The sequence below is a fragment of the Phoca vitulina genome, unplaced genomic scaffold (assembly GCF_004348235.1).
Source record: "Phoca vitulina isolate PV1807 unplaced genomic scaffold, GSC_HSeal_1.0 scaffold55, whole genome shotgun sequence".
Lineage (NCBI taxonomy): Eukaryota > Metazoa > Chordata > Mammalia > Carnivora > Phocidae > Phoca > Phoca vitulina.
The window spans coordinates 9813263-9821908 of record NW_022589758.1 but is presented as its reverse complement, the minus strand read 5'-3'; positions in this window follow the sequence as shown (position 1 = coordinate 9821908).

The window sequence follows — 8646 nt, the reverse complement described above, 5'->3', positions numbered from 1 at the left end:
AGGTGTTGTAAGAGCGCCCAAGGAGGCGTTTTTTTTTTTTTTTTTTTTAAGCCCATACAGGAAAACTCACTTCTTTAATGGAAAGATTACCACTAAATCGGTGTTTTACAATTTAAAGACTTCGGGGAATTTCCTAACTTTTTTTTCACGGTGTATCAACAAGAAGTCGAGTAATTTTTGTTTCTCCCCATGCATTTCTATACTTTACAAATTTTCTGTCACGAACAGGTGTTCTTTTCTAGCCAGCAAAAAAATATAAGAAGAGGTGAATAAGAATTTAGATTACCTGTGTTCATAGAATACTGAAGTAAGATTAAAAGGAATATGTTTTCTATCACATAAGTTTTAGGTTACAACAGTTTACCTAGCATAGGAAGTTCTATTTCAATAAAGGCATTCATTGGTTAAGTGATGGTAGAGACTGTACAATTGTATTTGAATGGAGGCATTTAGTTCTTAAATTTATTAACTTACAGATTTGTAAGTTAATAAATTTAGAATTTATCTTACATTCTAAATAGTTATACCAGCCAATTCAGAAAACCCATTGACGTGATAAAAATGTAGAAATGTCGAATCATTATGTCATACACCTGAAACTAATGTAATATTGTATGCCAACTATACTTCAATTTTTTTTCAACTATACTTCAATTTTAAAAAATGTCGTTGAACTAGTAATGGTTGCACAACTTTGTGAATATACTAAAAACCAGTAAACTGTACAGTTTAAAAGAGTGAATCTAATGGTATGTGAATTTTATCTCAATGAAAAATAAAATTCATTGATAATAAATAGAACATAATATGCTTCATTTTCAGAAACGTGTACTGAAAGTAGAAATGTCACAAGAAATAATGTTATTAATTAAAAATTATAGTTAAATATTGGCACTGACTTACAAGTATTAACTTTATTGACTCCTCACAACAATCTGATGAGGTAGATAGTATAATTCCCATTTTTACAGGTGAGGAAACTGAGTCCCTAAAATATTACATAACATGCCCACAATCCCACAGCTTGTAAGTAACAGAGCTGGAATTCATAGGCAATTACAAGTATAATCTTTATTTTTTTAAAGACTTTATTTATTTATTTGACAGAGAGAGACACAGCAAGAGAGGGAACACAAGCAGGGGGAGTGGGAGAGGGAGAAGCAGGCTTTCCGCCGAGCAGGGAGCCCGATGCGGGGCTCGATCCCAGGACGCTGGGATCATGACCTGAGCTGAAGGCAGACACTTAACGACTGAGCCACCCGGGCGCCCCACAAGTATACTCTTTAAAAAGTTTGCTTTGCGGTGGGCGCTTGGGTGGCTCGGTTAAGCGACTGCATTCGGCTCAGATCATGATCCTGGAGTCCTGTGATCGAGTCCCGCATCAGGCTCCCTGCTCCGCAGGGAGTCGGCTTCTCCCTCTGACCCTCCCCCTCTCGTGCTCTAGCTCTCTTATTCTCTCTCTCTCAAATAAATAAATAAAAAGATTAAAAAAAAGAAAACTTCTCCCCAAATCTTTTTTAAAAAAGTTAGCTTTGAGGTAAAATTTGCATACCATGAAATTCACCCACTTTAAGTATACAATTCAGTGATTTTTACTAAATTTGCAGAGCTGTGTAACCACAATCCAGATTTTGAATATTTCTGTCACCCCAAAGAGATCCCTCATGTCTATCTGCAGTCAGTCCCCCTTTCCGTCTCTGGGCCTAGGCAACCACTTAAAGTCTTTGTCTCTATGGACAATTTCTGGACATTTCACGTAATTGGAATCATATAATATGTAGTCTTTTGCATCTGGCTTCTTTCACTGCGCATAGTGGTTTTGAGGTTCATCCATGTTATAGCATCTATCAATAGTAGTTCATTCCTTTTTATTCCTGAGTAAATTCCATCGCATGGGCATACCACATTTTGTTAATCCTCCCACCAGTTGATGGATATTTGGATTGTTTGCACTTTTGGCTATTGTGAATAATACTATGAACATTGGTGTACAAGTTTTTGTTGTGAATAATGCTCCTATGAACATTTCTGTACACATTTTTATGAAAACATGTTTTCATTTCTCTTGGTAAATACCTAGTTGTGCAATTGCTGAGTCCGATGGTAAATCTATGCTTAACATTTTGTGAAACAGTCGAACTTTTCTAAAGTGGCTGCACCATTTTACATTCCTACCAGCAATCTATGAGGGCTCCAGTTTCTCCACATCCTCACCAATGCTTGATACTGTTTTTTTTTCTTTTTATTATAGACATTCTAGTAGGTGCAGTTTTCATTTGCATTTCTCTAATGACTAATGATGTATTAAGCATCATTTTATGTACTTATTAGCCATTCATATTTCCTCTTTGGTAAAAAAGCTATTCCAGCCCATTCTTAAATTGGGTTGCTTATTTTCTTATTATTGAGTTGCAAGAGTTCTTTATATATTCTGGATACAAGTCTCTATCAGACACATGATTTGCAAATGTTTTCTTCCAGTCGGTCGCTTGTCTTTTCATTTTCTTAATGGTATCTTTGAAGAGCAAAAGTTTTTAACTTTGACGAAGTCCAATTTATTTCTTCATTTATGAATCATGCTTTTGGTATCATACTTAAGAACACTTTACCTAGCTCAAGTTCACAAAGATTTACTCCTAGGTTTTCTTTTTAGGAGTTGCTAGTTTCAGCTCTTATATTTAGGCCTATGATCTATTTTTAGTTAATTTTTGTGTAAAGTGTGAGGAAAGGGTTTAACTCCATCCAAATTGTGGACAGTTGCAGATATGCAATTGTCCCGGCACCATTTGTTGAAAAGACAATCCCTTCCCTATTGAATTGCCTTGGTATCTTTGTAGAAAATAAACTGACCATAAAAGGGTTTATTTCTGGACTCTCATTGATCTATATGTCTGTACTTATGCCAGTACAACACTGTCTTGATTTCTGTAGTTTTATAGTACATTTTGAAACTGGAAAGTGTAAGTCTTTTAACTATGTCCTTTTTCAAAACCGTTTTGGCCCTTCTAGAGCTTTTGCATTTCCATATAAATTTCAGGATCAGCCTGTCAATTTCTGCCAAAAAAGAAAAAAAAATCCTGCTGGGTTTTTGATATGGATTGTTTTGAATCTGTAGATCAATTTAGGGAGAATCACCATCTTGACAGTATTGAGGCTTCAATCCCACAGGGCTATCCTGTCTCACCTATACTTGGCATTCCAATGCCCCTCACCGAAACAGTGCTGCTCCTCTCTCAAGTCGCTGGAAAGCATGAAGCTCAGCGGTCCTTTCAACCAGGCCTGGGCCCTGTTGTTCATGTAATGTTTCCCCTGCTTCTACTTCAGCTACCACCACCACAAGCTGTGGCAGCCAGTACTGACTTACCTCAAGTCCCTCTCTGCCCTGTATCAGCAAAGACATTTCGTCCCAAGAGAGCTATGCAATCACTGTTTTTTTTAAGAACTTCGTTTTAGAAGCAGTAAATAACCTCAGAGCCTGGATTCAATCCCGTCTCTATCCTTAACCACACTCCCCAAACCCTAAAGCTGTGCTTCTGGCAACGGTTATTACTGAAGGCTTTTTTTCACTTCTTTCATTGAGCAAACACCATATAGCAGCTCTTCATTGCTCCCACTCACCTCAACTCTGGCGCTCACACTTAGAATGTGTGTGTGTGTGTGTGTGTGTGTGTGTTTGCATGCACATCTACTGAAATGCAGTGCTTATGAATATGTGGCTTGTATCTTGAGGCTTCTAAAGTATAGTGTTGCTTTTCACTGGTTCATAAAGAATAAAAATGATTAACTTGGAGGAAATTTGTTCTTTTTAACATTTTCATTTACAAGGGGGCATTGTCTACACTGTGCTTCAAAGTAAATATATTCCATTAAAATGGTGACATTAGTTTCATCTTTTATAGATAGTGGGTGTTTAACAACTTACAATACTTTTTTATCTCACTTGGCATACCCCATTCTTTGTTTTTACTGGTCTCTCACTGACTACTCCTCTATCTCCTTGACAGTTCTCTATCTTTCCCGGATGACTCCCTAATGGGAGTGCCCCAGGGCCTAGTCCTTGCTCTACTTCACTGAACCCCCTGGTAATCTCATAAACACCTCATGAATATGTGGCTTGCAATGTTGAGGCTTCTGAAGCATAGTGTTATTTTTCATTGTTTCAGAAGGAGCACAAAAATGATCAACTTTTTAAACATGTTCTTTTTGATGTTTTCATTTTCAAGGGGACATTGTCTACACTGCATTTCAAATCTATTCAGTTAAAATGGTGACATTCGGGGCGCCTGGGTGGCTCAGTTGTTAAGTGTCTGCCTTCGGCTCAGGTCACGATCCCAGGATCCTGGGATCGAGCCCCGCATCAGGCTCCCCGCTCTGTGGGAAGCCTGTTTCTCCATCTCTCACTCCCCCTGCTTATGTTCCCTCTCTCGCTGTGTCTGTCAAATAAATAAATAAAATCTTAAAAAAAAAAAATGGTGACATTCACTGGACCTTTTATTGATGGTAGATGTTTAGCAACTTCTAGTACCTGTCTCTCCAGCTGGGAGCATAGCACACTCTGGTCTCCTACACCAGGCTCCCTGTTCTCCTTCCCGCCCCTTGGCGTGCCCCCTTTTCCTTTCTCCTCCACCCCCTTCAAACGTGTTCCTCTTGAGGTCTTCCCCATCTCAGGAAATGCCAGTTCCATCCTTCCGGTCACTCAGGCTGGAAACCTAGGTGACATCCTTGACTCCTCTCTTTCCTTTATTCCTACATCCAGGAAACCCTGTTGGCTTTACCTTCAGAATATTTGCAGTCTGGCCACTTCCTACAGTCTCTCCTTTAGCCTCTATTCTATTCCGTTGTTAGAAAAGTCTCCTTACCCATCTCCCTGCTTCCACATTTGTCCACTTAAATTTTTAAATAGCCTATTTTATTATTTATGTGTGTGTGTGTATTTTGTGTGTGTGTTTTTTTCCTTTCAGTTTTACTGCCATACTGCACTGTGTAAGTTGAAGGTGTACAGCATAATGACTTGGCATAAATATATTGTGAAACGATGACCATAATAAGTTAACATCCATCATCTCATACAGATAGAAGAGAAAAAATGTTTTTTCCTTGTGATGAGAACTTTTAGGATTTACTCTCTTAGCAACTTTCAAATATCACATATAGTAGTGTTAACTACAGTCATCATGTTGTACATTACATTATGCCTAAACTCTTACTATTATTATTTTTTAAAGATTTTATTTTATTTATTCATGGGAGACAGAGAGAGAGAGAGGCAGAGGGAGAAGCAGGCTCCCAAGGAGCAGGGAGCCCGATGCGGGACTCGATCCCAGGACCCTGAGATCATGACCTGAGCCGAAGGCAGACGCTTAACCATCTGAGCCACCCAGGTGCCCCTAAACTCTTATTATTTACACAGCAGCCTTAGTGTGAATTATATTGCTCCTCTTCTCAAGAGCTTCCAATGGTTCCCAATTTCTCAATAGCCAAAGCCCTTACAGTGGTCTACAAAGCTTTACACAATCTGGTCCTTCACCTCCTTTAAGTCAAGTGCAACCTCCAACTTGACCATCCTAGTTAAAACTGGAACAGCTCTCCTCCTCAACACTCCTAATCTCTTATCCTGCTGTTTTTCCCTATAGCACTCATCACATTCTAATAGGCCACATAATTTGCTTATTTATTACCTCATTTATTTAATCTTTGAGATGGCAAGGATTGTCATGTTTTGGTCACTGACAGATCCCCAGTGCTTAGTACAGGACTTGGCGCAGAGTAGGCACTCATAAATACTGATGGAATGAACAAATAAATTAGCATAGATTAGTATAGATTAGATTACTAGTAGATTACTATAGTAAATGAACAATTTATGGAATTATATAGGAGTAAAAATGCAAGATCATTTAGTATGTTCATTAGTATAATAGCATGGTACAGTTGAAGGAGCATGGCGTGGGGCGCCTGGGTGGCTCAGTCGGTTAAGCATCTACCTTCAGCTCAGGTCATGATCCCAAGGTCCTGGAATCAAGCCCCGCATCGGGCTCTCTGCTCAGCAAAGAGCCTGCTTCTCCCTCTCCCTCTGCCTGCCGCTCTGCCTATTTGTGCTCTCTCTCTCCGTGTCAAATAAATAAATAAAATCCCAAAGAAAGAAAGAGAAAGAGGGAAAGAAAGAAAAAGAAAGAGGGAAAGAAAGAGCGAGCATGGCATGAGAGGCCACACAGGAGGGCTGAAGCCTTCACTGCCTCAGTCTATATTCAGCAGCCTTCGTGGTTTTTCTTCTTTTCCCTCTCCCCTTCTGTCCTACACTGTAATCCTACTAAATTATCAGCGGTTCTCTAAATAAAGCTGCCCTGCTGCCTCTCCTCAGCCTGGAACAGACTGTGCTGCAGGAGGTCCTTTACTCTCTTCCCTTTCCCCTGTACTTCTTCCCTTTGGACTGCATTTAGAAATTACTGCCTCTGAGAAGCCTTGCTTGACCGTCTCAAGCCTGGATTACATCTCCCTACCTTTGTGCTCGCTCACATGGCACCCCATGTTGTCTAAACCTGTCACAATGTGTTGGGGACTCTGAGACCAAACCTGAATGTTTCTAAACCCTTGTTAGATGCTGGCTGCAAGCACAAAGCGGTTATTCTCACAACTGCCAGCAGAGAATTGCCTGCTAGGGCTTTATGGATGGAAGTGAAATATGAAGAAGCATTTGGTTCCAGAAAGAATCACATTGTTGAGTCCTCTTGGCCATACAGAGATAAGTTATTAATTCATTTTCATTGAGGTAACTCCCCACATGGATGAACTAACACAAATGTAAATACTTCAAATACACTCTGTCTCATGGAGGGGGAGTACCCTTTGATGGTTTTCTGTGTGTGTCCACATTCCTTTTGGATGTTTAGGGACCTGGTACTTTCCTACCTGGGCCCAGGGGGTGGGTTTAAAGGCTCATGAGATCGGGAAAGAGAGATGGGACAAACCCTTTACTATGCTTAGGAAAGGGTTCCCACCTAATGGCCACAGATCTGACTTAGAGATGACCAGAGAAGACATCTCTGTCCAGGGATCTCTAGAAGCCATGTCCTGTTTAAAGAGATTGAAGTTTCCTTGTGATGGCCTTAGGGTTTGCTTTGCTAGAAGAGTCTTTGCTTTGCTTGACTCTCCCTTGCTTTGCTAGGGAGAGTCAAGTTTGTGAGTTGGGAAGTACACGGGGAGAGTGGGAGAAACGTGGAGAGGTGGTGACAGACCAGAAGGCTAGAGAAAATAGGAGAGAAGCTACAAGGAGCCATTCCAAGTGACAGGAGACCAGGAACAACCAAGGTGTGTAGGCATTAGCCAGGAATCCTCCAACATTCATGAAGACACACATTTCCTGTTAGTCATGCAACATAAAGGTTCAAGTTACTTTAAAAAAAAGATTTTAGTTACTTATTTGGCAGAGAGAAAGAGAGCGAGCGTGAGCACACAAGCAAGGGGAGCAGCAGAGGAAGAGGGAGAAGCATGCTCCCTGCAGAGCAGGGAGCCCGATGCAGGGCTTGATGCAGAGCTCGATGCGGGGCTCGATCCCAGGACCCTGGAATCATGACTTGAGCGGAAGGCGGATGCTTAACTGACTGAGCTACCCAGGCGCTCCAAGGCTCAAGTTATTCTATTGGGCTGTAAAAACAACAAACTTTAAAGGCTGGAAAATTTGGGGACTCTCAGATTGCACTTTTTTAAAAAGTTTATTTTTTTTAGTAATCTCTACACCCAACATGGGGCTCAAACTCATGATCCTCAGATCAGGAGTTGCATGCTTCTCCAACTGAGCCAGCCAGGAGTCCCTCAGATTGCATTTTGAAGGTTCCATGTGGTATACGGACCAAAAAATAATGTTTAGGACAACAGCCACCATCCTGTTGGAATGTGCCAGTGTACAGGTCTTGGTGTGTACTGGCAGAAGTTGGTACTGATTGTGGGGGGGATGCTGGTGGGCCCTGAGGGACTGAAATGGACTGGACCTCAACAAGATGCCTTAAAACCCCTGAACAGATACAGAGCGTCTGTCAAAACAGTGTTCAAGAGGGAAGAGATGCATATGTAACCTTATCAGAGTTCACTGAAGATAAAACTCTTTGATTCCCAGAGATTAAGGTGGGAGCCACTTACATGCAAAGTGATTACCAAGACAATTAACTTACTGCAGACTCTGGGTTTCTAAAAAGCCTTGACTTCTTAAAAAAAAAAAAAAAAAGTGGGCAGGGTATGATTATACAGTGTCCTAAATCCTCAGAACCTCCAGGTAGGAACTTCTTCCAACTCTACCACTATTCTTAGACCCAAGCTTCTAGCATGCTTGGGACATTTCAGACTGCGAGGAAGCCGATTTGAGGAGTATTCTCAAACACTTAAGTTAGAGGGCTAGGAAAAGACAGCTTCCATTTGCCCTGTGGGACCCTACCAGTGTGAAAGGATGTCCTCAAGGTATTTGGGAGCTCCCATTACTTTCCAGTAATTGGTGGGAAAAGTAATTGAATACAGGAATTACCTGGAGGAGTTAGTTTATTTAAATGACCTGGTTTTACTTTGCTTGGTCTCAGAGAAACAGAATGCTCCTTACTGTACTAGATCCTTCTATAAAACACTTTTAAAAAATGAGAGTGAAAGAGGTATCATTGA